Source organism: Myotis davidii, unplaced genomic scaffold, assembly GCF_000327345.1.
Source record: "Myotis davidii unplaced genomic scaffold, ASM32734v1 scaffold159, whole genome shotgun sequence".
Lineage (NCBI taxonomy): Eukaryota > Metazoa > Chordata > Mammalia > Chiroptera > Vespertilionidae > Myotis > Myotis davidii.
Genome location: NW_006291231.1, coordinates 1,652,963 through 1,661,597, shown reverse-complemented (window position 1 = coordinate 1,661,597; position 8,635 = coordinate 1,652,963). Strand labels below are relative to the sequence as shown.

Genomic DNA, 8,635 nt, shown 5'->3' with positions numbered 1-8,635 from the left:
ACTAACAGGGGTCTTAAAAGAAGAGTGGTTTTTGCTCATGATGTACAGACGTGGAAGATGGCACTAAATGCCCAAACAAATTGGGATCATGTTCTTTTTTATACACCAATTCAAGCCTATACTAAAAAACAAAAGAAACAAACTTTTAAGTACGTTTTAAGAAACAGTATGATTGGCAACGCAATAGGACAGTTATTAAACATTGGGATGAATGAACTGAGCAATTGATGACCATTCTTCTGAAAGTAAAATAAAATGTTGGTTGCTGATTTGCCAATTTAAAGTGAAACCTTGTTTTACTAGGGACTGGGTTAAAGGTAGATAAATGAACCAGAACTTCTTTTTAAAATTAACTTCCCTTTGAAGCCATTTGTGTTTGAGTGTGTATTTGTATATATCTATAATAATAAAAGCGTAATATGCTAATTAGACCAGACAGCTAGATGACCTTCCAGACAAAGCTGGGGCTGCGAGGTCCAAGGCAAGCTTCCGCAGCTGCAAGGGCCAAGCCCCTTGCACAAATTTCATGCATTGGGCCTCTAGAATATCCTATCGAATAATAAACAAACATGGTAATTAACCATACCTCCGCTACACTTCCCATTGATGGCAAAGGGTGATATGCAAATTAACTGCCAACAAAGATGGCGGCCGGCAGCCATGCAGCTGAAGCGAGCAGGAGGCTTGCTTGATCCCATGATGGAGGACCAAGCTTCCTCCCTACTGCAGCCTGGCTCTGAGCTGCACTCTAAGCTACAAAGTTGCAATTATAGCAGCCCCCCCCCCAGTGCACAAATTGTTGTGCACCGGGCCTCTAGTCCTATATAATAAAAGGGTAATATGAAATTTGACCCTAACAGCAGAACCACTGGGAATGACTGGTCACTATGACACACACCACCAGGGAGCAGATGCTCAATGCAGGAGCTCTTCCCTGGTGGTCAGTGTGCTCTCACAGGGGGAGCTCTGCTCAGCTACAAGCCAGGCTGATGGCTGCCAGTACAGCGGTGGTGGTGGGAGCCTCTCCTGCCTCAGCAGTGCTAAGGATGTCCGCCTGCAGCTTAGGCCTGCTCCCAGCTGGCAAGTGGACATCCCCTGAGGGCTTCCGGGCTGCCAAAGGGATGTTTGATTGCCAGCTTAGGCCCAATCCCTTGGGGAGCAGGCCTCAGCCAGCAGATGGTCATCCCCCAAGGGGTCCCAGACTGTGGGAGGGCACAGGCCGGGCTGAGGGACCTCCCCCCACCCCGCTGAGTGCACAAATTTTTGTGCACCGGGCCTCTAGTATATTATATTTGTATCTAAATATATCTGTATATAAATTTAGAGAACAGAGGGAATTTGTAAGAGAACTGTTTCCATATTGATGCTTTAGTATCCTCCAGAACATTTTCAACTTGTCCTCTAAAAGAAATTGGTAGTAACAAGCTAAATACCCTCTTTAGTGGTGGTATGGATCTTTCAGAAGAGAATTTTGTGCCTCCATACTAGAGATGTCACATTGAAGAAGTTATGGAGTCAGGGTGGTCTTACTTTCAAGCAAAAATGCATCCAAAGAAGATTCTAGAGAAATAATAAGTAATACTTTTTGAATGCTTACTGCAGGCTTGCAACTCTATGAGGTGGGAAATATTATTTTCTCCTTTTTACAGATGAGGAAGCTGAGCAAAGACACGTTAAGTGACTGAACTAAGGTCCCAGAGTCAATAAATGTGAGAGACAGGTTCTGCAAATGCTCCCCACTATGTACCCAGCGCTTTTAACTATTGCACCCATCTGCCATCACACTTATTCCAGGAGGTGCTGGAGGACAGGGCACTTATTCTGAGATTTCTGTTCACTCTGGATGAATTATGGACTCTAAGGTATAATTTCTCTCTCTCTCTCTCTCTCTCTCTCTCTCTCTCTCTCTCTCTCTCTCTCCACACACACACACACACACACACACGTAGCGTGTCCCAAAAAATGTATGCACACTTCAACAACTGATAGCCCAATTTTGAAAATGAAATATATCTTAATAAGCACTGCCTTTATAATTATTCAAAGTGTGTGTATACATATATAATAGCTTTATTGAGATATAATCATATGCCATAGAATTCACCTATTTAAAGTGTACAATTCAATGGTTTTTAGTGTATTTAAAGAATTGTACACCACAATTCCATTTTAGAAGATTTTCATCACCTCCAAAACTTAGTGCTCATTAGCATTAATTCCCTATTTACCCCCAGTCCTTTCTACTGCCCCCTTTCCCTAGGCAACCACTAATCTATGTTCTGTCTCTATAGCCTTGCCTGTTTTAATATTGTTTGGACTCGTACAATACATGGTCTTTTGTGACTGGTTTCCTTCACTTAACATTTATTTGCAAGTTTCCTCTCTATTGGAGCATATGTCAGCACTTCATTTATTTTGACTGCCAAATAATATTTCATTGCATGGGCAGACCACATTTTATGTAACCACTCATCATGGATAGATTTTTGGGTTGTTTTTACTTTTGGGCTATTTTTAATAATGCTTCAATGAATATGTCACTAGAGGCCTGGTGCAAAAAATTTGTGCACTCGGGGTGGGGGGTCCCTCAGCCCGGCCTGTTCCCTCTCACAGTCCAGGAGCCCTTGAGGGATGTCCGACGGATGGCTCAGGCCTGTTCCCTGGGGAACAAGCCTAAGCTGTTAGTCAGACATCCTTAGTGCTGTGGTAGAGGTGGGAGAGGCTCCCGCCACCGCCGCTTCACTTGCCAACTGTGAGCCCGCCTTCTGGCTGAGTGGTGCTCCCCCTGTGGGAGCGCACTGACCACTAGGGGAAGCTCCTGCATTGAGTGTCTTCCCCCTGGTGGTCAGTGCACGTCATAGCAACTGGTTGTTCTACCATTCGGTCTATTTGCATATTAGCCTTTTATTATATAGGATATATTTAGAAGTGGAATTACTGAGTCATAGGGCAATTCTAACCTTTTTAAGAATTAAAAAGAATTGCTAAACTGTTTTTCAAAGTGGCTGCATAATTTTACATTCCTACCAGCAATGTATGAGGGTTCTAATTTTTCCATATCCACACTATCACTTTTTATTATCTGCCTTTTTATTATAGCCACTCTTATTGGTGGAAAATAGTATCTCATTGTTTTTTATTTGCATTTCCCCAATGAGTAATGATGTTTAATATATTTTCATGTGCTTATTGGCCATCTGTATATCTTTTTGTTGAAATAGCTATGCAAATTTTTATTTGCTTTTTATTGGGATATTTGTCTTTTTATTATTGAGTTGTAATAGTTCTTCATATATCCTAGATGTATGTCCCTTATCAGATATATAACTTGCAAATATTTTCTCTCTCTCATTCTGTGATTTATTTTGTTCACTTTTTGATAGTGCCTGTTGCGGCAGAAAAGTTTTTATTTTGATGAAGCCCAGTTTGTCTATTTTTTCCTTTTTTTTTTTTTTTTTGCTTATGTTTTTGTCATCAAATCTAAGAAACCACTGACTAATCCAAGGTCACAAAGATTTATGCCTATATATTCTAAGAATTTTATAGTTTTAGCTTCTATACTTTATCTTTACATCTAGGTCTTTGATCCATTTTCAGTTCATTTTCTATATATGGTATGAGATAAATGTTCAACTTCATTCTTTTGCATGTGATTATCAGCACCATTTGTTGAAAAGACTATTCTTTTCTCCATTTAATTGTCTTGACATCCTTGTCAAAGATCAATTGACCATGAATGTGGGAGGCCTTATTTCTGGACTCTCACTTCTTTTCCATTGATATACACTGAGGGGCCAGATTATTATGATCACTCCCTCAGTACAATGAAGTGAATTAGTTATGCAAATAATAATAATAATAAAACCTTGAGAATATTTGCTTAGGAAGTTTTCAATATTCAGTATTTTTGGAAGTGTCAATGAAGTACCGATGGGGTGATCATAATAATCTGGCCGGTCATAATAATCTGGCCACTCAGTGTATATATGTATCTCTATGCCAGTACCATACTGTTTTGATTATTTTAGCTTGGTAAAAAGCTTCAAAATTGGGAAGTGTGAGTTCTCCAACTTTAGTCTTCTTTTCCAAGATTGTTTTCACTATTCTGGGTCCCTTAAATTTCCATATAAATTTTAGGATCAGCATGTCAATTCCTGCAGAGAATTAAGGCAGAAATTTAATGAGGATTGAAACTATAGATCAATGTGTGGAGTGTTGCCAACTTAACAACATTGAGTCTTCAGATCCTTGAACACAGGGTGTCATCAGCAGCCTCTTCAGTGGTGTCTTTCAGTCCTTTGGAATTTGTCGAGAGCTTCTTTGGCTTCTGACGGGTAAACTGAAAAGAACCGTCATGTACTTGATTTCTAGTGTCTCAGAGCTACCGTGGGAAACAGACCATGGCTGGTATAATGGACTCTATTTTCTATTAATAGGAGCCACCCACAGACACAAGGACTCCATGACCCTCTAGTTCCCCCTTGACTTGTAAAAGCTAAGATTACCCAGACTTCACAGTATGACGTTCCACCTTCTCATAGTTTCTGTTTGGCTCTCAGTTACTAAATGTTAAAACTACATTATTTCATGGATTAAAGCAGATTTTTGTGACTTCAACGGGCTTCTTAAAGCTCTCAAATGGAATGACCAGCACTAAGTTCTCAATGACCACAGTGAAACGAAGGAGCATTTTTAACCCCCAGCAAATTCAAAAATTCCCCTACCGAGAGGCCATATCATTTGTTTTGGACAAAACTCCACCCAGTCTCCTCTTGCCTTATGAATATAGAGGAAATGTGAGGTGTTCACTGCTCAAGTATCCACCTGCTTTGATGATTTAGAACCAGCCTGCGAAAGGCATTCTCTCGCGTACATGAGCAAATCAGGAGCGAGGATTTGGCCTGAAGCCAGTCAGAAAATGTGTTCGTTGCATTCCACAGTCTGGGTCATGGGGTAAGACAAGTTATCCCATCTGGCCTTAGACCTCTGGGCTCCTGTGGGAATGCAGTGGCTTTGTCACACAACGTAATCTGTAATCCTCTGTCCGCCTGTGACTGGTCTGCTTCTCCGAAGGGAGGAAGCTCTATCATGTGTCGCCCACCATTCCTTTGCTTCAGGTCCCAGTGACTTGTTTATCCGGGACTTTCTGTGTGAGCATCAGGTCTGCAAGTATCGAAGGCTGCTGTGAAATGTGTTTTGGAGAGGTCATCCCCACACTCGGAACACACACAGAATAAGCAAGTGTATGTCAAGGAAAGAGAATTCCTGAAGTTCCAGACAGCACCCTACACTTGGACCAAGAATTGGCTTTTTTTTTTTTTTTTTCGTAAAAGAAGTGTAGCGTCTGTTATTTACACGGAACATCATTACATTGCGGACATTGGATGGGCTCCTGGCTTTTCATCGCAAACTTGTTTTAAGTAAGTCCTTTTAAAGGACCTTTTCCAACACAAAGGAAGGTCTGCTGTCCATTCAAGCACCAGTTTCAGGGTTAAATCAATAGCATCGGCCCAGGGAAGCAGGTACTTCTTTTCCTCTCCTCCCGTTGCTACAGGTGAAGTGTTGAGACCTGCTGGGCAGGGTAGCAGTGGGTGGGATGACAGTGAGGCTTTTGTGAAGGAATCGGTGAAATCAAACATGGGGACCTGCATTCATCTCCTGACCAAGTCAGCAAGACGGCCTAGAGACACCAACAGGGCTCGGCCACTGGCTGCAGGAGAGGCTGCCAGGCCTCTGAGTTTGGAGCTAGAGATAGGGGTTAGAAGAATTGTACCCCAAATTACCAAGAAATGGATACACCTAAATTGAGGAAGTCATGTGCTAACCAGATACGCCAAGGAATTCAGCTTGCTTTCTTACCAGGGGGCTCGCCCACCACTCCTGATCACTTCACCCTCCTTTCTAATGTGTGACTGTCTTTTTATCTTAAAGGAACCAGAACTCTTATTTATTTCTACTATAATTGATAGTTCTATTTTACAGTCATAAAAAAGTATTCATAGTGTACTACTATAGAGATTAACCAAAATATGCATGTACTTCTATTATATGTGGTCATTTAAAAACCTTAATTTATTGACATTTTTAGCCAGTAGACTACCTTATCAAAAAGGGGAAGATTGCAGTAAAAAAGGAAAAAAAGGGGAGGGGGGAAAATGAAACACCTTTTCCTCATTTTGAAAAGCCAGCCTCATTTTATAGCCGTGGGTGTGATAGCTGTATCTTGCTACTCTTGTTCTTGAAGGGGAGCATTTCTGTGACAGAAGCTCTATAATCAGTTGCAAAAGGCTAGGACGCGTTCATACCAGAAAAAAAGTAATATGCTAAACTGATAGGAAAGAGATTAGGATGCCAAATAGCCCCTAGGAGTCATGGGAAAGAGAAGGGGACCAGCAGGACATGTTATGATGGAAAGAAGGGGAAGGAGAGGAGGAAGAGGTGAGGCGCTCATCCAAGCCCTGCCAGGAAGGGGGACTTTGGGCCGAGGAAACCTGGAGGCAAGTTCATGAGATATTGTGGCTTCTCTACTCTGCTCATCAAGCAGAGCTAGGCGTGCAGGGGTCCCAGCCCCTCTCAGAAGGGCACTGCCCTTTCCAAGCTTCCCCAAACACAGCAAGTGTGACCAGCTGAGTAAGTGAACGGCTCCTTCAGGTACTCATCTGCCCTAAACTGACCTCTCATGCAACTGAGAGACGCCTGAATTGTTATAATAAGGGGAGGTCTACCTTTCCTTGGCCAGTGACATGTAAGTGCAAATTCAAGTGCAAATGAGCTTTAATGAACGTGCATGCACCCAATCAGCCACAGTGCAAATGACACGCTATCTGACTCTTTATGGTTTTGAAGGGTGCAGAGGAGAGTGTGTAGGCAGGAACATCAGCCTGTCTATCTACATGTCTTGGGGGGAGGGAGTCATGTAAAAGCAGAATGTGGGGTCTCTGAAGGGAGGGTGGATGGAGGAACTCGCCTTCCCGAAAGAAAGGCTGCAGGAAAAAGTGCAAATTCCCTGATCTCCCAACCTGCCTCGCAGTCTGTTCTCCGCTTTTATCTGGGTCCAACCTAAGGCAGGTCATGCTTTCTGGTGTTTATGTCTTATAGCTGCAAATGCACACCTCGCTGATTTATAGGACTTATCAGTATTTTTTTTTCAAAGCAGATTATTTTTTAATGGATCTTTACAATTCGCAGTATCCAAATAAACTTGACAAATTTAATAACCAGTCATTGAGTGTTCCCACAGTGCTTAGGTGCTGGGAACATGAAGATAAGTAGCACCAGCTCCTGGCCTGCTCCGTTCTCTCGGGCAGACACTGCGTAGGCAGAGGAGGGCACGCCAGTGAATAACCTCTTACACTACAGTGTGCCGTCACTTCACTGGCCAGAGGGTTACAAAAGCAGAAAAGTGCTATGACTAAATACTGTAGTCCCTTTCTCCTATAACCACCAAGCCCAATTATTATTAACACATCTCTCTCTTGGCTCTAATATATGTTTAACAGCTTATTGCTCAGGAACAAGACATCAAATTGAAATCATTTCATTCATTCACTTACGCCCCAAATATTTCAATACTGGCATAAAGAATATAAACAATTAAGCAAGACAAGGAGTTTGGGGGTTATCTCGGAGAGGGGGAAATAACGACATCCCAGATGATTCATTCATTTGCCGCATTCATGGAATCATGAATGCCTGGTGAATGCTGATTTCCCATTGAGGCTGCTGGCCTAGGCATCAGGCATTAAAGGCACGGACATTTCTTTAGAGCTGCTTAGCTGAAGTTTATCGCGATCATTCAGCCATTGCCTAGCAACTTGTGAAGGCCATGAAAGAGCTCTTTGTCCAGAGGCCTGGCAAAAACAGTCCCTCTCACATCTCCTTATCAGTGTTAGAACATTTATCAGGGAAAAAGGCTTCCATTGAGCCAGAGATTCCTGCACATTTAAAGATACCCCCGAGTTTAGGAAGTTGTTTCCTGACGTAGCTCATATGAGAGCTTTTATCTGTACTTTGGGAAACATTCCACAGAATTTCCTCAAGGTGTCCCATAATTCTTCTATTGCTTTATAATCTGGGCCAAGCATTAAAACACACAGACCTGAGCTCATGAAAGTTTATCCTCTCCAAAAGAAGCAAGGCAGACACGTCCACCCCCTTTGCAGGGAAGGGTCACCATGTGAGGTGCACAAAATGTGACTATGCCTGGCTTCCCGGCTTCACCCCACTTCTCATCACTTCGGGGAAGGAAAGAATGACACGGTTGCTCCTTCCAGTTGGAAAATGGTCCTGAATATCACACCGAAAAGGGACAGGGCGTATGCATTCATTCGGCAAATATTTGACACCTCACATGTGCTAGGCACTGTAGTGAACAGAACCAGGCGCCGTCTCTCCTTCGTGGAGCTGCCAGAACTCATCAGTGACCCCGGGTGAGTGTGGGGAGGGGGCTGCAGCCTTCATCTACATCCTCTCCTACATTTCTCTGGAATTCATCTTCCCCTGCATCCCAACTACCATTAATTTAGTTAAAGACCTTGTCATTTTTATCTTTTTTTTTTTTAACCTGGAAAATCCCAGACAGCCACCTGACAGGTCTTCCTCCTCTCAGGCTCATCTTCAAAACAGCTTCTGCCCT

At 42.7% G+C, this 8,635-nt stretch overlaps 1 protein-coding gene across 2 annotated transcripts in view; it reads left to right on the top strand.

Moving 5' to 3' along the window:
- The window catches only part of MEGF10 (multiple EGF like domains 10), a 178,351-nt gene that overhangs the window by 140,756 nt on the left and 28,960 nt on the right, over window positions 1–8,635 (top strand). The window lies entirely within an intron of this gene.